The sequence below is a fragment of the Hyla sarda genome, chromosome 3 (genome assembly GCF_029499605.1).
Source record: "Hyla sarda isolate aHylSar1 chromosome 3, aHylSar1.hap1, whole genome shotgun sequence".
Lineage (NCBI taxonomy): Eukaryota > Metazoa > Chordata > Amphibia > Anura > Hylidae > Hyla > Hyla sarda.
In genome coordinates, this window is record NC_079191.1 from 48,884,353 (window position 1) to 48,907,622 (window position 23,270).

A 23,270-nucleotide genomic window follows, 5' to 3' on the forward strand; every position below is an offset into this window, starting at 1 on the left:
TGGTAGACAGGTGAGGCGTAAAAAAACGGTGCACAACAAGAACATGAAGCGAGGACTCAAGAAGCACAGGACAATAAAATTTTTATTGGTATATCGGGGACAACGCGTTTCGGCATGAACTCATACCTTCCTCAGGTCCACTTACAGTGCCCAAGTAGATTCTTGTGGTAGTACTGTAGAGCTGGTCAGAGGACATGTGTGCGTCTGTGCTGCCGCCGGTCCCTTTCTTAAAGTAGTCCAGTGGTGACCCAGTGGTGAACAACTTATCCCCTATCTTAAGGATAGGGGATAAGTTGCAGATCGTGGGGGGTCCGACTGCTGGGGCCCCCTGCGATCTCCTGTACGGAGCCCCGACAGCTCGCGGGAAGGGGGCGTGTCGACCTCCGCACGAAGCGGCGGCCGACACGCCCCCTCAATACAACTCTATGGCAGAGCCGGAGCGCTGCCTTCGGCAATCTCCGGCTCTGCCATAGAGATGTATTGAGGGGGCGTGTCGGCCGCCGCTTCGTGCGGAGGGTCGACACCCGCTATCTGGCCGGAGAGCCGGGGCCCTGTACAGAGAGATCGCAGGGGGCCCCAGTGGTCGAACCCCCCGCGATCTCAAACTTATCCCCTATCGTTAGGATAGGGGATAAGTTTTTCACCACTGGACTACCCCTTTAAGACAGTGTTTCTCAACCAGGGTGCCTCCAGCTGCTTCAAAACTACAACTCTCAGCATGCCCGGACAGCCGAAGGCTGTCCGGGCATGCTGAGAGTTGTAGTTTTGCAACAGCTAGAGGCAAGTTGGTTGGGAAATACTAGCAATCAGCCATCTCATTATCCTCTGTATAGGGGATACATTATAATCTTGGCATAAACTTATTTGGCTTCCAGATAGAAGACATCACTGTTTCTAAATCTTGACCCACGTTCGATCCTTTCAGCAAACGGATACAAGGAATGATCTTTTCCAACACTATCACTTTCACATGCATATGTTGCTCGGTATCCCAGAGGTAGGTGATTGAAATTCCCATTGTGTGCTGTTAAATTGGTGCATTCCATCCCGGGGACCTGGAGCATCCTGGAGATCAGGAAACAAAACCTCATTCAGCCATCACTTTAACAAGAGAGTATGAGGGAGTTACTGCTCTGAGTCAACTTTACATGACAGGCAGGCCCAACATCACAGCAGGGGTATTGATTATGATTTGTTTTTAAACATTCCTGTGTTACTTAAAATACAAAACAGAAATACACACATATAACTTACCTATCCTGGAGTTGCAGTTTGTTCCTTAAAGGAGTACTCCGGTGGAAAACATTTTTTTTAAATTAACCGGTGCCAGAAAGTTTAACAGATTTGTAAATTACTTCTATTTAAAAATCTTAATCCTTCCAGCACTTATCAGCTGCTGTATAATACAGAGGAAGTTCTTTTATTTTTGAATTTCTTTTCTGTCTGACCACAGTGCTCTCTGCTGACACCTCTGTCCATGTCAGGGATTGTCCAGAGTAGGAGCAAATCCCCATAAAAAACCTATCCTGTTCTGGACAGTTCCTGATATGGACAGAGGTGTCAGCAGAGAGCACTGTGGTCAGACAGAAAGGAAATTCAAAAAGAAAAGAACTTCCTCTGTATTATACAGCAGATGATGAGTACTGGAAGGTTGAAGATTTTTAAAGGGGTTATCCAGGAAAAAACTTTTTTTTAAATATATCAACTGGCTCCAGAAAGTTAAACAGATTTGTAAATTACTTCTATTAAAAAATCTTAATCCTTTCAGTACTTATGAGCTTCTGAAGTTAAGGTTGTTCTTTTCTGTCTAAGTCCTCTCTGATGACACCTGTCTTGGGAACCGCCCAGTTTAGAAGCAAATCACCATAGCAAACCTCTTCTAAACTGGGCGTTTCCCAAGACAGGTTTTATCAGAGAGCACTTAGATAGAAAAGAACAGCCTTAACTTCAGAAGCTCATAAGTAATGAAAGGATTAAGATTTTTTAATAGAAGTAATTTACAAATCTATTTAACTTTCTGGAGTCAGTTGATATATATATATATAAAGTTTTTTCCTGGAATACCCCTTTAACCCCTTAAGGACCCAGCCATTTTACACCTTAGGACCCGGCCATTTTTTGCACATCTGACCACTGTCACTTTAAACATTAATAACTCTGGAATGCTTTTAGTTATCTTTCTGATTCCGAGATAGTTTTTTCATGACATATTCTACTTTAACATAGTGGTAAAATTTTGTGGTAACTTGCATCCTTTTTTGGTGAAAAATCCCCAAATTTGATGAAAAATTTGAAAATTTAGCATTTTTCTAACTTTGAAGCTCTCTGCTTGTAAGGAAAATGGATATTCAAAATAAAAAAAAATTTGATTCACATATACAATATGACTACTTTATGTTTGCATCATAAAATGTACGTGTTTTTTACTTTTGGAATACACCAGAGGGCTTCAAAGTTCAACAGCAATTTTCAAATTTTTCACAAAATTTTCAAACTCACTATTTTTCAGGGACCGGTTCAGGTTTGAAGTGGATTTGAAGGGTCTTCATATTAGAAATACCCCACAAATGACCCCATTATAAAAACTGCACCCCCCAAAGTATTCAAAATGACATTCAGTCAGCATTTTAACCCTTTAGGTGTTTCACAGGAATAGCAGCAAAGTGAAGGAGAAAATTCACAATCTTCATTTTTTACACTGGCATGTTCTTGTAGATCCAACTTTTTAATTTTTACAATTGGTAAAAGGCGAAAATTTATACTTATATTTGTAGCCCAATTTCTCTCGAGTAAGCACATACCTCATATGTCTATGCAAAGTGTTCGGCGGGCACAGTAGAGGGCTCAGAACCAAAGGAGCGACAAGGGGATTTTGGAGAGTACGTTTTTCTAAAATGGTTTTTGGGGGGCATGTTGCATTTAGGAATCCCCTATGGTGCCAGAACAGCAAAAGAAAAACCACATGCCATACCATTTTGGAAACTAGACCCCTTCAGGAATGTAACAAGGAATTAAGTGAGCCTTAATACCCCACAGGTGTTTCACAACTTCTGCATATGTAAAAAAAAAAAAAAATTATAATAATTTCACTAAAATGTGTTTCCCCTCAAATTTCACATTTTTGCAAGGGTTAATAGCAGAAAAGACCCCCCAAAATTTGTAACCCCATCTCTTCTGAGTATGGCGGTACCCCAGAAGTTAACCTGAAGTGCACTACGGGCAAACTACAATGCTCAGAAGAGAAGGAGTAATATTTGGCTTTTTGAGAGCAAATTTTGCTAGGGGGGCATGTCGCATTTAGGAAGCCCCTATGGTGCCAGGACAGTAAAAAAAAACACATGGCATACCATTTTGGAAACTAGACCCCTTGAGGAACGTAGCAAGGAATTAAGTGAGCCTTAATACTCCACAGGTGTTTCACGACTTCTGCATATGTAAAAAAAAATTTCACTAAAATGTGTGTTTCCCCTCAAATTTCACATTTTTGCAAGAGTTAATAGCAGAAAAGACCCTCCAAAATTTGTAACCCCATCTCTTCTGAGTATGGGGGTACCCCATAAGTTGACCTGAAGTGCACTACGGGCGAACTACAATGCTTAGAAGAGAAGGAGTAATATTTGGCTTTTTGAGAGCAAATTTTGCAAGGGGGGCATGTCGCATTTAGGAAGCCCCTATGGTGCCAGGACAGCAAAAATAAAACCACATGGCATACCATTTTGGAAACTAGACCCCTTGAGGAACATAACAAGGAATTAAGTGAGCCTTAATACCCCACAGGTGTTTCACGACTTCTGCATATGTAAAAAAAAAAAAATGTCACTAAAATGTGTGTTTCCCCTCAAATTTCACATTTTTGCAAGGGTTAATAACAGAAAAGACCCCCCAAAATTTGTAACCCCATCTCTTCTGAGTATGGCGGTACCCCATAAGTTGACCTGAAGTGCACTATGGGTGAACTACAATGCTCAGAAGAGGAGTAATATTTGGCTTTTTGAGAGCAAATTTTGCTAGGGGGGCATGTTGCATTTAGGAAGCCCCTATGATGCCAGAACAGCAAAAATAAAACCACATGGCATACCATTTTGGAAACTAGACCCCTTGAGGAACGTAACAAGGAATTAAGTGAGCCTTAATACCCCACAGGTGTTTCACGACTTCTGCATATGTAAAAAAAAAAAAAAAAAAAAATTTCACTAAAATGTGTGTTTCCCCTCAATTTCACATTTTTGCAAGAGTTAATAGCAGAAAAGACCCCCCAAAATTTGTAACCCCATCTCTTCTGAGTATGGCGGTACCCCATAAGTTGACCTGAAGTGCACTACGGGCGAGCTACAATGCTCAGAAGAGAAGGAGTAATATTTGGCTTTTTGAGAGCAAATTTTGCAAGGGGGGCATGTCGCATTTAGGAAGCCCCTATGGTGCCAGGACAGCAAAAAAAAAAAACACATGGCATACCATTTTGTAAACTAGACCCCTTGAGGAATGTAACAAGGAATTAAGTGAGCCTTAATACCCCACAGGTGTTTCACGACTTCTGCATATGTAAAAAAAAAAAAAAATGTCACTAAAATGTGTGTTTCCCCTCAAATTTCACATTATTTTTGCAAGGGTTAATAACAGAAAAGACCCCCCAAAATTTGTAACCCCATCTCTTCTGAGTATGGCGGTACCCCATAAGTTGACCTGAAGTGCACTATGGGTGAACTACAATGCTCAGAAGAGAAGGAGTAATATTTGGCTTTTTGAGAGCAAATTTTGCTAGGGGGGCATGTCGCATTTAGGAAGCCCCTATGGTGCCAGGACAGCAAAAAAAAAAAAAACACATGGCATACCATTTTGGAAACTATACCCCTTGAGGAATGTAACAAGGAATTAAGTGAGCCTTAATACCCCACAGGGGTTTCACAACTTTTGCATATGCAAAATTTTTTTTTTAATTTTTTCACTAAAATGTGTGTTTCCCCCCAAATTTCACATATTTGCAGAATTTGTAACCCCATCTCTTCTGAGTATGGCGGTACCCCATAAGTTGACCTGAAGTGCACTATGGGTGAACTACAATGCTCAGAAGAGGAGTAATATTTGGCTTTTTGAGAGCAAATTTTGCTAGGGGGGCATGTTGCATTTAGGAAGCCCCTATGATGCCAGAACAGCAAAAATAAAACCACATGGCATACCATTTTGGAAACTAGACCCCTTGAGGAACGTAACAAGGAATTAAGTGAGCCTTAATACCCCACAGGTGTTTCACGACTTCTGCATATGTAAAAAAAAAAAAAAAAAAAAATTTCACTAAAATGTGTGTTTCCCCTCAATTTCACATTTTTGCAAGAGTTAATAGCAGAAAAGACCCCCCAAAATTTGTAACCCCATCTCTTCTGAGTATGGCGGTACCCCATAAGTTGACCTGAAGTGCACTACGGGCGAGCTACAATGCTCAGAAGAGAAGGAGTAATATTTGGCTTTTTGAGAGCAAATTTTGCAAGGGGGGCATGTCGCATTTAGGAAGCCCCTATGGTGCCAGGACAGCAAAAAAAAAAAACACATGGCATACCATTTTGTAAACTAGACCCCTTGAGGAATGTAACAAGGAATTAAGTGAGCCTTAATACCCCACAGGTGTTTCACGACTTCTGCATATGTAAAAAAAAAAAAAAATGTCACTAAAATGTGTGTTTCCCCTCAAATTTCACATTTTTGCAAGGGTTAATAACAGAAAAGACCCCCCAAAATTTGTAACCCCATCTCTTCTGAGTATGGCGGTACCCCATAAGTTGACCTGAAGTGCACTATGGGTGAACTACAATGCTCAGAAGAGAAGGAGTAATATTTGGCTTTTTGAGAGCAAATTTTGCTAGGGGGGCATGTCGCATTTAGGAAGCCCCTATGGTGCCAGGACAGCAAAAAAAAAAAAAACACATGGCATACCATTTTGGAAACTATACCCCTTGAGGAATGTAACAAGGAATTAAGTGAGCCTTAATACCCCACAGGGGTTTCACAACTTTTGCATATGCAAAAATTTTTTTTTAATTTTTTCACTAAAATGTGTGTTTCCCCCCAAATTTCACATATTTGCAGAATTTGTAACCCCATCTCTTCTGAGTATGGAAGTACCCCATAAGTGGACGTCAAGTGCACTGCAGGGGCGCCACAATGCTCAGAAGGGAAGGAGTCACATTTGCAAACTTTTCTGAAATAGGGGGGGTGGGGAAATGCCACATTTAGGAAGCCCCTATGGTGCCAGGACAGCTAAAAAAAAACACATGGCATACCATTTTGGAAACTAGACCCCTTGAGGAACATAACAAGGGGTAAAGTGAGCCTTAATATCCCACAGGGGTTTCACGCCTTTTGCATATGTCAACATTTTTTTTTTGTTTTTTCACTAAAATGTGGGTTTTCCCCAAAATTTTACATTTTTACAAGGGTTAATAGCAGAAAAGACCCCCCACAATTTGTAAATACATTTATTTGGAGTAAGGACATACCTTATTTTTTGATGAATTTGGCATGGCGGGTGCACAGCAGGTCTTGCTTGAGTGGGAGCGCAGTCAGGGACCTTGAGCTTGATATGGAGCCAGGATGTGGGACCCCCCTCAAAGAGCATTAATGGGGGGGGAGCACTGAGCCCTAAAATAGGGGAACACTATGGGGGACAACGGGCCGTAACTGGGGTAGACAGGTGGGGTACAGAGGCCCATAATATGGGGTACAGTGGGCCAGAAAATTCTAAATCATAATTAAAAAAAAGGATATATTCCCAGAATGATGACCCAGAGCATAGCCAAAACAAAAAAAAATATGCCCGCCCCAAACCCCATGCTCTGAATCATCATTCTGGGAATGTGATGTGTGTGGCCGTCCCTAATCTGTTGCCTCAAATGCGCACCCAGCTCAGGTGGAGAGAGAGCGCTGCGCATTTCAGGCAACCGATGATAGTGACTCAGTGACCTATGACACATTTCTGAAAAAAACACCCCCAGAGGTCTTATCAGGTTTTTTTTTTTTTCTCAGGTTTTTTGGGGCAATTTAGTGATTTATGGGGGTTAAATTTTGGAATGTACTCTGGACTTGGTACATTGGTCAAATTATGGAAAATTCAAATGAAAAGGGAAAATTTAAGGCTCCATGGAAGTGTGATACTCCCTGAAGCAGCCCATGCAGAGGCCCGGATTATCTGGGCAAGTGTCACATTATTAGGTGGTGTCCTTCCGTCTCCCCTTCCTGTGACACACTCTGCATTTTTTCTGGGATCGTCCCGTCCTTCCAGTGTTGGGGATCACACCTGGAAAGTGCTGGCCTGGGATGATCCTGGCGCCTATAACTCCAGACCCTTGGGAAGTCCGGCTTGATCTTTCCCGGTCAGCAAAGATCAGGAACCTTAGGACTTCTTCTTGGTACTGGAGGAATGTCCCTGTGTTGCCAGCGTACTGGGATAGTACAAAAGCGTTGTACATGGCAACCTGTACCATGTAGACCTCAACTTTTTTGTACCATGCCCGTGTTTTCCGCATGGCGTTATATGGCTTGAGGACTTGATCTGAGAGATCAACTCCCCCCATATACCGATTGTAGTCCAGAATACAATCGGGCTTGAGGACCGGTCCCGCGGTACCTCGCACAGGGACAGGGGTGCTGCCATTCCCATGAATAGTGGTGAGTATAAGGACATCCCTCTTATCCTTATACTTCACCAACAACAGGTTATCATGGGTCAGGGCACGGGACTCACCCTTGGGGATAGGCGTCTGGACCAAATTTAGAGGGAGGCCTCTCTGGTTCTTCCGCATGGTCCCACAAGCGGACATGGATCTGGCGGAAAGGGATGTGAACAGAGGGATGCTGGTTTAAAAGTTATCCACGTATACGTGGTAACCCTTATCCAGCAATGGGTGCATAAGGTCCCAAACAATTTTCCCGTTGGGGGTTCAATACGGGAATCTAGTCCCTCTAAACCTGCAAGTGTACCCGGAGGTACTCTCGCAGAGTTTATAGAGCGTCACGCCATACTGCGCTCGCTTTGAGGGAATATACTGGTGGAAGATGAGTCTCCCCTTAAAACTGATGAGAGACTCATCTACCGAGAGGTCCCTGAGCGGTACGTAGGCCTCCAAAAATTTGGCCCCAAAGTGATGGATGACCGGCCTCACTTTGTAAAGCCGGTCATGGGCGGAATCACCTTAGGGCGGACATGCTGCATTATCTGCATAATGCAGGCATTTCCGAATCACCTCGTACCGCTTCCGTGTCATCGCCATACTGTAAAGCGGGGTCTGATAGAGGACGTCCACGCTCCAGTAATGACGAGCACTTGGTTTTTTGACCAGGCCCATATGCAGCGAGAGGCCCCAAAATGTCCTCATTTCCGCTGCATCAATGGCGCGCCATTCATTGGACCTGGCCAAAAAGGAATCGGGGTGGTGGGCAATGAACTGCTGGGCGTACAAGTTCGTTTGCTCCACCATTAGATTGACCAGGCTGTCACTGAAAAAAAACTTTAAAAAGTCCAGATCAGTGAAGCCAGCCATGTCAATCCGGATTCCTGAGTCGCCAACAAACTCAGGAATCCGTGGCTGATAACCCTCTGGGGGGCTCCACACAGGGTTATCGGAAGGGGGCTCCAGTGTACTTGTCTGGGGAGCGGGACTCCTATTACGAGCGGCATTGCCACTCGTACTAGTGTTGGCCACTGGGTCACTCTCATGGGGGGTGCGTGGCCTCGCCTGGCGGCGTCTCCGCCGCCGTGCAGGGGGCTCATCATCACTACTAGATGATGAGGAGGGCGATGAAGAACACAAAAAAGTTGGATCTTCATCGTCCTCACTGGCAGCTTCGGAGTCGGAGGCTAAAAAAGCGTAAGCCTCCGTTACCGAAAAAAGCTGCGGCCAAAAAAAAAAAAAAAACCATGGCGCACGCAGCTACCTGAACCCCTAATAGGGCCCGGGGTCAGGGATCAGACCCTAATAGGACCCTTGGGGACCTATTAGGGGGTCAGGGGGGGTTACTTTTTTTTTTCTTTTTTTTCACTTTTAATAACTTTTATTGACACTTTTTCACCTACTTGTCCCTGCAAGAGACTATCCCTATTCTAACGGCTCCTGAGGGGGCTCCGGAGCTCTGAGGGGGGATCCACGGTCCTCTCTGCGCTGCTGTACCCGCTGACTGAACGCAGCGAGCGGGTACAGCGGCGGGAAGGACCGTTAACCCCTCCTCTGCCGCGCTACTATTGGCCAGACGATCGCTGGCCAATAGTAGCGTTGCTGGGGCGGTGACAGTATTGTCACCGCTCCCCAGCAACGGCAGGTGATTGGTGGTGTATGGTACACCCCTGATCACCCTGTATTTCGCGGTCATCGGGTCACAAGTGACCTGAATGACCCGAATTGCAGAAGATCGCTTGCGTGAATTCGCAAGCGATCTCCGGCGATCGCCCGGGACCCCCCTCGACATATGCACGGCAAACCTGCTGAAAGATTTCAGCCGGCCAGCCATTCCGATCTCTGCCCGGGGCGCGGCATAGACCGGAGAAACACCAGGACGTACTAGTACGTCCTGGGTCCTTAAAGCCCAGGGTGCCAGGAAGTTCTAGTATGTCCTGGGTCCTTAAGAGGTTAAATAGAAGTAATTTACAAAACTGTTTAACTTTCTGGCTCCAGTTATGTTTTCCACTGGAGTACCCCTTCAAGTTACAATATTAATTGGTTCCAGGACGACCATTGTATGTTGAGACCATAACTCTATGGAAACCTGGTAATTGGTTCTGAAGCCCCAAAATGTCATCCAAAAATAGGAAAAAGTGAGGATTAAAAAGAAATAAGTAGATAACTAATACAGATAAAGAAAGTCCTTACATATAAAAGTAATAAAGATCTGCTGGGAGCTGTAATCACTGTCTATGTAGAGAACAGGATCTTCTTCAGGGTTCTATACACAGTGTCCCAAAAAAGAAATACGGGGCCGTCTTCAACTGGTGTCCAAAGGAGCAGCTATACCTGGTAGAGGTAAAGAGTACAGAACATGTAATACCTCCCTGTACTGTAGGGGGCGTTACCAGACAGCCAGTCAGTGCATACACTTCAGTAATACAGGGGTTTTACCAGTGAATGTCCATTCTGATTGGTCGGTTCTTCCAGCCATTGACACGTATCACAGATCTGGATTGTCTGTAGCATTGTATGGTGAGTCTGGTTTCATGTTACAATGGTCCAGAAAAGACCATTGTATGTTGAGGGACCTTATGTATAAAATGAATTTAGAATTTATATTTATTTTTGCTTGTCCTACATGTAAACCCTAGTGCTCTAACTGGTGTAGGCAATTTGCCACTATTTGCAATCAATAATGGGTTGTTGGATCTTGCTGTACTTCTCTGTACATTCATAGGACAGCATCCACTTCCCTCTGCTATGACAAGAAGAAAGAGCACTGGATTAAAGAAGTTGAATACAGAATGTTAATCGATCAATATGGCCCAAAACATTTACCCATACCATGTAGTATATGTTACAGGTTACTTAGGGTCTATTCACACAGCAGAATTCCGCCTCAAATTAAAGCCCATAGACTTTTATGGGTTTCCGCACTCCCATTCAACCTTCTGAAATTCCGCTTGCGGAATTTCAGAAGGTTGAATAGGAGTGCGGAATCCCATAGAAGTCTATGGGCTTTAATTTGAGGCGCAATTCCGCCACGTGAATAGATCCTTAGGCTAGGTTCACACTATGAAATTTCTGCTGGAGATAAAGCCGGCGGCACTAAGACCGCGCGGACTGCATTGCCGTCCCAATAGATGTCCATGAATTTCTGAGCAGATCTCCCAAAAGATCCAGCCAGAAATGCATTGCGGTCTATGGGGATGGCAGTGCAGTCCGTGCGGTCTTAGTTCCGCCGGCTAAATCTCCAGCATAAATTCTGCCCAGAGATTCCATAGTGTGAACCTAGCCTTAGGCTATTACATGGAGGGAAGTTGTTTGGAAGACTTGATATATATATATATATATATATGATGTTCTATACCTCAAGCAGAGAAATTTAGGGGTGAATCCGTTCCCCATAGCTGGATCCTCTGCATGTGGTTTGTAAGGACAGCTTGTAGTGTGCCCTTTTTACAGTTCTGGAGTGTGTCCGCTGAGTACACAAGTCTTGTATTGGTTCCAGCCAGACTAAGGTTTACTCCGTGCACATAGCAGCCGTCACCCACTACTGGACGACTGATTGGAAGATCAACTTTGGGGATAAAATGTTGACAATTGAATCAATCTTACGTTCAAAGTTTTGAAGGGTCATAAAAAGAGTTCATTCGCGATTCTGAGAAACTTTCGTTGCAAACAGAGACGGGAAAAGAAACCGAAACTGATTTAAAAAAACATGTTTTCCACCGGAGTACCCCTTTAACTCTTCACAACATGGTCCCCACTTCCTCCCTTTAACCTTTCCATTGTCCCCTAATCCTGTTTTGATTTTTATCTGATTAATTGAACCAATAATCGGCTACATAATTGATTTTGCACATAATTGTTAACTGCAGCCCTAGTTTTCAAATTAGCTGGTGACATAACGTTATACAGATCTGAAAAATAGATGAATTTAAAAAGAAAAGGAAACACAAAACTTAAAGGGGTACTCTGCCCCTAGACATCTTGTCCCATATCCAAAGGATAGGGGATAAGATGTCTGATCGCGTGGGTCCCCCGCGATCTCCCTGCTGCACTCGGTGCTCGTTTAGAGCGCTGGGTGCAGCGGCGGAGTTCCGGAGGCTCATGATGTCACGGCCACGCCCCCTCAATGCAAGTCTATGGGAGGGGTCATGACGGCACCCCCGCGATCAGACATCTTATCCCCTATCCTTTGGATAGGGGATAAGATGTCTTGGGGCGGAGTACCCCTTTAATCCTTCCCATACTTATTAGTTTCTATATGCCCTGGAGGAAGTCATGTACTATTTTCAGTAGGTCCACAGTGCTCTCTGCTGCCACATCTGTCCGTGTCAGGAACTGTCCAGACCAGGAGTTGTTTGCTATGGGGATAGTACTGTTCTGAACACAGAGACAAAGGTGGCAGCAGAGAGTACCATGTCTGATAGGAAAGACTACATGACTTCTTCCAGGGCATACAACAGCTGAAAGCGTAGTTTTTTTTAATTTTCTTTTAAAGAAGCAATTTACAAACCTGTAAAAAAAAAAAAACAACTTTCTGGCACCTGTAGATTTGAATCCACACGCCCCACTCTGGAATACCACTTTTAACTCTCATCTTTAAGTTGTATTATTGAATTCATATTAACTTCACTGCCTAAGCTCCTTCTACTGATGGCTGCAGGTAGCAAAAATGGTGCATCTGTCTACAGTTTGCAGATGGCTCAAGCCAAAACATAATGGGGCTTAAAAAGTCTCGTAGGGGGAGATTTATCAAAACCTGTGCAGAGGAAGAGTGGTGCAGTTGCCCATAGCAACCAATCAGATTGCTTCTTTCATTTTCCACAGGCCTCTTTAGAGGCCTGTGGAAAATGAAAGAAGCAATCTGATTGGTTGCTATGGGCAACTGCACCACTCTTCCTCTGCACAGGTTTTGATAAATCTCCCCCGTAGTGTAGTGGACTATTTTTTCAGAAGGCAAGAGCAGAGAGTCGGTAGGGTTTTGGCTATTAAAAAAAAAAAAATATATATATATATATATATATATATATATATATATATATATATAAATTCCTTATAACTTCCAGCAAGAATAGCATATTTACCATCATTGTGGTTAAGGATCAGTCATGACACAAGTGTGAATAAAGATTTATTTGATTTGAGTCTCTGCTACTTTTCTAGCCTGTGTTTGGAACAGCAAAATTTTAGCGCCACACTCTCAGCGTTCAGCACTTGCTTGTTGGTTGTCAGATTGCCGAGTCTTTGGGGCAAAAAAAAAAAAAAAAAACCTTCAATAACAATGCATATGGGACTACCATAACATGCAAAATACAATTTTTACTAATGAAAGAATTAAATTAAAAGTAATTAAAAGAACAAACACAGCGACTGAAAGAGGGTGTTTCAAGGCAATATCACCTCATACAGATATCGAACAGCGTATAACACAGGTGGCGTGGCAAAGATACATAACATAAACACCATCTAGAAGTTATAGGGGTAATCCGGCTTTATACATCTAATCCCCTATCCAAAGGATACTGTGCAGGGCGCTGCCTCCGAGACGGGGACGTGACATCACGGCCACACCCCCTAGTGACATCACATCCTCGTCTCGGAGGCAGCGTCCTGCACAGAATGCCGGGGGCTGCACCGAGATTGCGGGGGTCCCCCCTTTAAAGTACAAAAGTGAGGCAACAGTTGGACCATTCATAATCACTCCGAGTAATTTAAAGTGAGCAATGACATTGGGGAAATTATTCCTCCCATAGACATGAATGGAGGGGGCGTAGCACAACGTCATGACCACAGCCGCCCGAACATAATGTTCAGAAGGCCGGGTGACTGCTCCGGGGGGTCCCAGCACCCAGATCTCCTGCGGTCAGACATCGTATCCCCTATTCTTTGGATAGCGGGAAATGTGGTGCATATTCTCCTATGAGCAGACACACAGGACTCCTCCCCTGGCAGAGCTTTGTGTGCAGTGTGGATTGGAGTACGGCCTGCACGTCAGTCACATTGGCACACTGCCCCCACCTCCAACCCTTACGTGGGACTCTTGATGCTGCAGATTTGAAGCTCAGATTTCAGTGTATACTAAGAGTATGTTCACACTGAATTCAGCGAGCGCAGTTTCAGACTGGCAGCCGGCGGCGGCGGAAGGACCGCGCGGCACTGCGCGTCACCATTGACGGCTATGCAGTGCTCGCAGACTTCCACGCAAAGAATGAACAATTCCACAGTGTGAACGGGTCTCGCGGAGACCCATTCACACTAATGTTAAGTTCACACCGCGGGTAGTGTGAACATACCCTAAATGATTAAATACAGCTTCAAATCTGTGCAGGTTACTGTATATGTGAATACACCCTAAGTGAATATACGGTAAATGAATATAAATATGTCTGCAATAGGAGGCCCAGCTCTGTCACTGCGACCTTGTATGCACACCCCTGGAAACACCTATATGGACCAAAGCATTTTTTGCAAATCTGAGTCTGACCACTGTCACTTTAAAGGGGTACTCCGGTGAAAACCTTTTTTTTTTAAATCAAATGGTGGCAGAAAGTTAAACATATTTGTAAATTACTTCTATTAAAAAAAATCTTAATCCTTCCAGTACTTATTAGCTGCTGAATGCTACAGAGGAAATTCCTTTCTTTTTGGAACACTGATGACATCACAAGCACAGTGCTCTCTGCTGACATCTCTGTCCATTTTAGCAACCATGCATAGCAGATGTATGCTAAGGGCAGCATGGTGGCTCAGTGGTTAGCACTGCTGCCTTGCAGCTCTGGGGACTTGGGTTCAAATCCCACTAAGGACAACAATAAATAAAGTGTTATTATTATAATAATAATGTCAGCAGAGAGAACTGTGCTCGTGATGTCATCAGAGAGCATTCCAAAAAGAAAAGAATTTCCTCTGTAGTATTCAGCAGCTAATAAGTACAGGAAGGATTAAGATTTTTTAATAGAAGTAATTTACAAATATGTTTAACTTTCTGCCACCAGTTGATTTAAAAGATAAAGGTTTTCACCAGAGTACCCCTTTAAGCATTAATAACTCTGAGATGCTTTTAATTATGAATTTGATTCCGAGATTGTTTTTTTGTGACATATTCTACATTATGTTAGTGGTAAATTTCTAGCGATACTTGCATAATTTCTTGGTGAAAAATTCCAAAAATTTCATGAAAAGTTAGAAAATGTAGCATTTTTTGAACTTTGAAGCTCTCTGCTTGTAAGGAAAATGGACATTCCAAATAAATTATATATTCATTCACATATACAATATATTTACTTGTAAAGTTGCCATGTTTTTACTTTTTGAAGACATCACAGGGTTTAAAAGTTTAGCAGCAATTTTCCAATTTTTCCCGAAAATTTCAAAATCTGAATTTTTTAGGGACCAGTTCAGTTTTGAAGGGAATTTGAGGTTCTTTATGTTCGAAATACACCATTATCAATACTGCACTCCTTAACCCCTTAAGGACTCAGGGTTTTTCCGTTTTTGCACTTTCGTTTTTTCCTCCTTACCTTTTAAAAATCATAACCCTTTAAATTTTCCACCTAAAAATCCATATTATGGCTTATTTTTTGCGTCGCCAATTCTACTTTGCAGTGACATTAGTCATTTTACCCCAAAATGCACGGCGAAACGGAAAAAAAAATCATTGTGCGACAAAATCGAAAAAAAAACGCCATTTTGTAACTTTTGGGGGCTTTCGTTTCTACGCAGTGCATATTTCGGTAAAAATTACACCTTATCATTATTCTGTAGGTCCATACGGTTAAAATGATACCCTACTTATGTAGGTTTGATTTTGTCGCACTTCTGGAAAAAATCATAACTACATGCAGGAAAATTTATACGTTTAAAAATGTCATCTTCTGACCCCTATAACTTTTTTATTTTTCCACGTATGGGGTGGTATGAGGACTCATTTTTTGCGCCGTGATCTGAAGTTTTTATCGGTATGATTTTTGTTTTGATCGGACTTTTTGATCACTTTTTATTCATTTTTTAATGATATAAAAAGTGACCAAAATACGCTTTTTTGGACTTTGGAATTTTTTTGCGCGTACGCCATTGACCGTACGGCTTAATTAATGATATATTTTTATAGTTCGGACATTTACGCACGCGGCGATACCACATATGTTTATTTTTTATACACTGTTTTATTTTTTTTATGGGAAAAGGGGGGTGATTCAAACTTTTATTAGGGAAGGGGTTAAATGACCTTTATTAACACTTTTTTTTTTACATTTTTTTTGCAGTGTTATAGGTCCCATAGGGACCTATAACACTGCACACACTGATCTCTAATGCTGATCACTGGCGTGCATTAACACGCCTGTGATCAGCATTATCGGCGCTTGACTGCTCCTGCCTGGATCTCAGGCACGGAGCAGTCATTCGTCGATCGGACACCGGGGAGGCAGGTAAGAGCCCTCCCGGTGTCCGGTCAGCTGTTCGGGACGCCGCGATTTCACCGCGGCGGTCCCGAACAGCCCGACTGAGCAGCCGGGTCACTTTCACTTTCACTTTAGAAGCGGCGGTCAGCTTTGACCGCCGCTTCTAAAGGGTTAATACCGCACATCGCCGCGATCGGCGATGTGTGGTATTAGCCGCGGGTCCCGGCCGTTGATTAGCGCCGGGACCGACGCGATATGATGCGGGATCGCGGCGCGATCCCGCTTCATATCGCGGGAGCCGGCGCAGGACGTAAATATACGTCCTGCGTCGTTAAGGGGTTAAAGTATTCAAAATGACATTCAGAAAGTTTGTTAATCCTTTAGGTGTTTCACAGGAATAGCAGTAATGTGGAGGAGAAAATTCAAGATCTTCATTATTTACACTAACATGTTCTTGTAGACCCAGTTTCTTTTCTGTTTTACAAGGGGTAAAAGGAGAAAAAGCCCCCCAAGATGTGTAACCCAATTTCTCGAGTAAGGAAATACCTCATATGTGGATGTTAAGTGCTCTGTGGGTGCACTAGAGGGCTCAAAAGGGAAGGAGCGACAATGGGATTTTGGAGACTGAATTTTGCTGAAATGGTCTTTGGGGGGGGCATGTCACATTTAGGAAACCCCCATGGTGCCAGAACAGGAAAAAAAAAAAAAAAAAAACACATGGCACAATATTTGGCAAACTACACCCCTCAAGGCAAGTAACAAGGGGCATATTGAGCCTTAACACCCTACAGGTGATTGACAAACTATTGTTAAAATGAGATGTGAAAAAAAAATTTTTGATTTTTTCACTAAAATGCTGGTGTTACTCCAAATTTTTCATTTTCACAAGGGGTAATAGGAAAAAAAAAAGCCCACCAAAATTGGTAACCCCATTTCCCTTGAGTAAGTAAATACCTCATATGTGGATGTAAAGTGCTCTGTGGGTGCACTAGAGGGCTTAGAAGGGAAGGAGCGACGGAAAGCGAATTTTGCTGAAATGGTTTTTGGGGGGCATGTCACAATTAGGAAGCGCCCATGGTGCCAGAACAGCAAAAAACATGGCACACTATTTGGAAAACTACACCCCTCAAGGAACGTAACAAGGGGTACAGTGAGCCTTTACACCCCACATGTGATTGACAAATTTTCGCTAAAGTTGGATGTGAAAGTGAAAAATTAGATTTTTTCACTTAATTGCTGGTGTTACCCCAAATTTTTCATTTTCATAAGGGGTAATAGGAGAAAATGCCCCCCAAAATTTATAACCCCAATTCCTCTGAGTATGGAAATACCCCATGTGTGGATGTTAAGTGCTCTGCGGGCGCACTACAGGGCTCAGAAGAGAAGGAGTACCACTTGGCTTTTGGAGAGAGAATTTGGTTGGAATAGAAGTCTGGGGCCATGTGCATTTACAAAGCCCCCCGTGGTGCCAGAACAGTGGATCCCCCCACATGTGACCCCATTTTGGAAACTACACCCCTCACAGAATGTAACAAGGGGTGAGCATTTACACCGCAATGGCATTTGGCAGATCTTTGTAACAGTGGGCTGTGCAAATGAAAAATAAAATCTGTCAGACACCTGTGGGGCGTAAATGCTCACCTCACCCTTTGTTACGTTCCATCAAGGGTGTAGTTTCCAGCAGCCACCCCTGTGCAAATCACCAATTTAGGCCTCAAATATACATGGTGCGCTCTCATTGCTGAGCGCTGTTGTGCTCCCGCAGAGCACTTTACGTCCACATGTGGGGTATTTCCGTACTCAGGAGAAATTGCGTTACAAATTATTTTTTTTTTCCATTTACCTCTTGTGAAAATGAAAAGTATGGGGCAACACCAGCATGTTAGTGTAAACATTTTATTTCTTTACATTAACATGCTTGTGTAGACCCCCACTTTACTTTTTCATAAGGGGTAAAATGAGAAAAAGCCCCCCAAAGTTTGTAAAAAAAATTCCCAAATAGGTAAATACCCCATATGTGGCCCTTAACTGTTGCCTTGAAATACGACAGGGCTCCAAAGTGAGAGAGTGCCATGCACAATTGAGGCTTAAATTAGGCATCTGCATAAGGGCGGACCCGGATGCAAGCGTCACACTTGCCTCCGCCGCCAAAATGCCCTACGGCAGTGTTTCCCAAACAGGGTGCCTCCAGCTGTTGCAACACTCCCAGCATGCCTGGAGAGTCAGTGGCTGTCCGCCAATACTGGGAGTTGTTGTTTTGCAACAGCCGGAGGCTCCATTTTGTAAACACTGCTGTACGAGACATTTTATTTTTTTATTAGGGGGGGGGGGGGCTGGGGAGGAGGATGTGTAGATGCAGTGTTTTACTCTTTATTTTGTGTAGTGTTTTTAGGGTACATTCAGTGAAACACTGAAGAGTGTTACTTAACTCAGTGTTTTGCAACCAGTGTGCCTCCAGCTGTTACAAAACTACAACTCCCAGCATGTACGGTCTGTCAGTACATGCTGGGAGTTGTAGTTTTGCAACAGCTGGCAGCACACTGGTTGGGAAACACTGAGTTAGGTAACTAACTCTCAGTATTTCACAACTAGTGTGCCTTCAGCTGTTGCAAAACTACAACTCTCAGCATGCATTGACAGCCAAAGGGCATGCTGGGAGTTATAGTTATGCAACAGCTGGAGGCACATTTCTATGAAAAAGTGTGCCTTCAGCTGTTGCATAACTATAACTCCCAGTATGCACAGGCAGACAAAGGGCATGCTTGGAGTTGTAGTTGTGCCTCCAATTGTGGTAAAACTACAACTCCCAGCATTGGCTGTGCATGCTGAGAGTTGTTGCTAAGCAATAGCAGGAGGTAAACTGCGCTTACCTCCTGTTGTGTGCTTCCGCTGTTGCCGCCACCGACAGGGACCCTCGCAGCCGCCTCCAGGGATGCCACTGCCTGTCGGATCAGGTAAGGGACCTCCGCTGCCGCCGATCACTGCGCACCCGTGCCACCTCACTCCTGCTGGGCAAGGGTGACTGGCGCTGTCTCGGACAGTACCAGTCACCCTATTTTCCCCGTCACCGGAGACCTGATTGACACCGGAGATCTGAATTTGCCGGCATACGGGAGTCTCAGGACCCCCCCATGGCTTTGCACGGGATGCCTGTTGAACGATTTCAGCAGGCATCCCGTTCCATTCACCGCCTGGTTAACGGTGATGAACAAACGCAGAGGGCGTACAGGTACGCCCTGGGTCCTTAAGTCCCAGGATGCGAGGGCGTACAGGTACGCCCTTGGTCCTGGTGGGGTTAAATCACACAACACACGTTACCACAGCACCAGGTCTGCACCATAGCTGCTTTAATCGCAATCAGGCACTGATCAGCAATAGATGTAAAAGGTAAATTCTGTGGGACATTTACCCTTCATTTATAACAGAACGGGTAACAACCTGTGCCAGCCATCTGTGCATGAAGTCACTATATTGGGATAATGTGCATGAAGTCACTATATATTGCAGTTTCTTCATACATTGCATTGTTTCTAGCAGCAAAATTCAGTGAAGCAACATAAAAAGGCATCAGGTCTGAAAATGTTTTTATCTGGACTAATCTTGGACACAGATTGTACAGAGCTAAATATAGTCCATACCACAATGCTTCACTGTGTAATTTCACAAGGACAGGGGGGGCCTAAGTGACGGTCAGTATTATAACACAGGTTAATATTAAACCAGTTATGGAGACAGACGGGTATGAGGTAGTGAGCTGGAAAATGTTATTAGATCAATTGTGTGATGTTACTAGTGTTTGGCCTCCTATGCAGTGATTCACCGTATATGTTTCAGAACAATACATGTAAGTTCAGGTTTAGTCTCATCGCATACACAGTAAACAACTCTCGGAATGATTTTCCACCTCCGGGTCACGTCTCCCCAACGAACTTGCAAATTTCAGCTGTATCTGGGATTTATCACTTAAAGGGGTACTCCACTGCCCCAGCGTTCAGAACATTTTGTTCCCAACACTGGGTGAGGGCTGCGGGGGTCGTGACGTCACTGCCACGCCCCCTCAATGCAAGTCTGTGGAAGGGGGTGTGGCGACTGCCACACCCCCTTCCACAGACTTGCATTGAGGGGGCGTGGCAGTGACGTCACGACCCCCGTAGCCCTCACTCAGCGTTGGGAACAAAATGTCCCGAACGCTGGGGCAGTGGAGTACCCCTTTAAGTTTCAGCTCTGGTGTCCCGGCAGAGGGAATGCATTCGACCGACTTCTGACACAGGGCGTCCACTGCCCGGATTTGGACACTACTCTCTTTGTTGCCCACAATGTTGACTTAGACAGTCCACCCTGGTAGTCAGCTCTCATTTCAACTTCTAGTAGTTCCTTGCCTATTATTTACAAAAACAGTACACACCCAATAGCAAACCAAATAGCTGTAGAGGGTAGGGGGGTACACACCAAAAGAGGGGACGCCAATCCTAAATAACCCTTGCTGATAATTGAAGAGCTTAGTGTATGCTGCCTAAAGCAATGATGAAATGCTAAACCTACAAAGAACTATGATTAAACCAAAAAGAAGAGAAACAAGTGAAAAGTCAGAAAAAACAGATATAAAATACAAAGCAATGCAATGAATGTGTACAGAGTATCAAACCCAAATACGATGGCGGGACACGTGAAAAAGGTCTCCAGCCAAGTGGTAAACAGTATAACACATAATCTGTGAGGTGGAAACAGTAATTGAAGGCTCAATAGAATTTATAGTGGAAAATAAGGTGGGGGGGGGGGGGGGGGGGGGGGGTCGAACAACCAACCCACTACCTAGTATCTAGCTGACTGCTCGCTAATATATGATCCACTACATCGCTGGTATAAAACATAGCATGTGAAGCCACCTCACTTACCCAAAATAAACACCTGTCCACACTGTCCCAACGTATGTTTCGTCACCCAGACTTGAGAAAGTCCGGGTGACGAAACGTACGTTGGGACAGTGTGGACAGGTGTTTATTATGGGTAAGTGAGGTGGCTTCACATGCTGTTTTATACCAACGATGTAGTGGATCATATATTAGCCTTAGTCCTGCTTCGGGCAAGTAGGGCCGGACCTGACAAGCACGGCGGTGCTCAACAGTCTGTTTGGAGAGGGCTCCTGACTCTTGCCCACTTCATACTCTGCAGCCCCTGGCTGTTTTCAGTAGCTGGGGCCGCAGCTAATAGCCAGCATGCGGCGATCACTGCGGGTGGCTATTAACCCTTTAGATCGCCAATGTCAAAGCTGACAGCGGCGTCTAAAGGGAAATGTGAATGCTCCCTGGTGGGCTAGTGGGGTGGATCGCTTTGGCTATCACAGCAGGAGACATCCTCTTGCTGTGGCAGCTGAACTCACACTGAAGGGAAGTGTTTTGAGACAGCATATCTGTGGTCACGTGACATGCGCACACCCCCCTCCAGGGACTAATGTTAGGGGGCGGGTGTGCGCGTTGTCAGCCAATGGAGCTGTCTTTGTCCAGCACTGGAAAGTGCTGAGTCATGCAACACAATCCACGGCAAAACACAAAATATATGACACTACACTGGCCCCAGGACCATCTTCCCGGCCCCCTGCAGACGGACATTGAAAAACAGCTCAGCTTCATTAAGGTACTGAACCCTCTTCCCTCTGTCACCCTTGTCCACTTTCCTCTCATCCATGTCCGCCCCTGTGACCAATGTTCACCACCCCTCTGACTACCCCCCATCACCAATGTCCAACTTCCACTATTCACCCCTCTGTTACCACCTTGTCACTTCTGTCCACCCCTTTTACCCCCTACACCCATGTACACTCTTCTACACCAATCTGTCACCCGTGTACACTCCTCTACACCCGTTACCAATGTACACCTGTCACCCCCTACGCCCCCGTCACCCATGTACTCTTCTAAAACCATCTTTCACCCATGTACACTCCTCTACACACCTGTCACCCATGTACACTATTCTACACCCGGATGACCCGGACCTGGAGAAGAGAAGAAAACAACGCTGATTTTAGAAGACGCCACTTGTGAGTTGCTGTATAAAGCAGCACTGTAATCTACATAGCCAACAGATAAATTGATGTTGTGCATTGCGGCTGTTTCCCTCCCCCCCCCCCCCTTTTTTTTTTCTTGCTTGTCAAATTCAGTAGGGGTACCCCACAGAATTTTTATTTTCTGAGGGGTTCCCCTGGTATGGGTAAACAATCAGTAAAGCCAGTCAATATACCCACATCATGGATTGTCAGGGACACAAGACTGATGCCCACCCCTACAACAGATGAAAATCCTTCTTCCGGGACTTGGAAAGCTAAATGATTGGCCAGCTCACTAAATGTAAGCAGAGAAGCAGAAAGACACCATCTTGTATACTTGTTGCTCTGCAAATTTGCGAGAAATTCAGCATCTGATGTAATGTCCAGCACGCCAGTCATCCTCCTCCTCGCTGTCACATCACATCTGGGATTCATGCGCCAGATACGCAACCAAGCTCTGCCTCCAACATGATCACAACCATCGGACTCCACATGCAACCACATGGAGGTTGCCCAGATCCTGCTGCCCCGTGGTGCACAAGTGCAGACTTGAATTCAAATTCTTCCCAGGCCATCATAGGTAAGTGGCCTGGATCTGCAGCTATGGCTCCGAACAATAAGCAGACTGCAACATACATCAGAGCACAGGAGTGAGCCAGCAAGCTACCTCACCAGGAGCTATATCGAGATCCGTTAGCCATCTATACCGAGGGGCTCTGCAGTTTCCATGGCAGTCACCTACCTATCTCAATATTTTGGCCACTATGGACCTGGACATACTTCGGCTTCCTTAGGGACAGGAAACCATAGAATATAAAAGGAAAAGTCCAAACACATAAAGTGCAGCCTGGAGTGCTGAGGGGGGGGGGGTTCCAGCCTCATCCAATCATAGCTCCTCTCACACTTAACTGCCATATGCTGTTGGTTGAACACCCCCCCCCCCTCAGCACTCCAGGCTGCACTTCCTGTGTTTGGGCTTCAGTCCAAAGTCTGTGTGTGAGATGGGGGAAAATGTGCTCTTGAGCTTTTTTAAGCAAAAATAAAACATAGAAAAATTCATTTTTTTTTTTAAACAAAGTATATTAGAAATATTTTTTACTTACCATAAGGAGTGCAATAGCAAACATTTTTTTTAATTAGAGTGATCATTTAATAACTAGGATG

General features: G+C 44.4%; 1 long non-coding RNA gene across 1 annotated transcript; it reads right to left on the reverse strand.

Annotated features, from left to right (window-relative positions):
* Window positions 1-780: 780 nt before the first annotated feature.
* On the reverse strand, window positions 781-22,942 carry LOC130361328 (uncharacterized). The gene is made up of 3 exons (XR_008890964.1): window positions 22,849-22,942; window positions 12,743-12,900; window positions 781-1,065 (listed from the first exon to the last, which is right to left on the reverse strand). It is a non-coding gene; the product is annotated as an uncharacterized LOC130361328 (long non-coding RNA).
* Window positions 22,943-23,270: the final 328 nt, after the last annotated feature.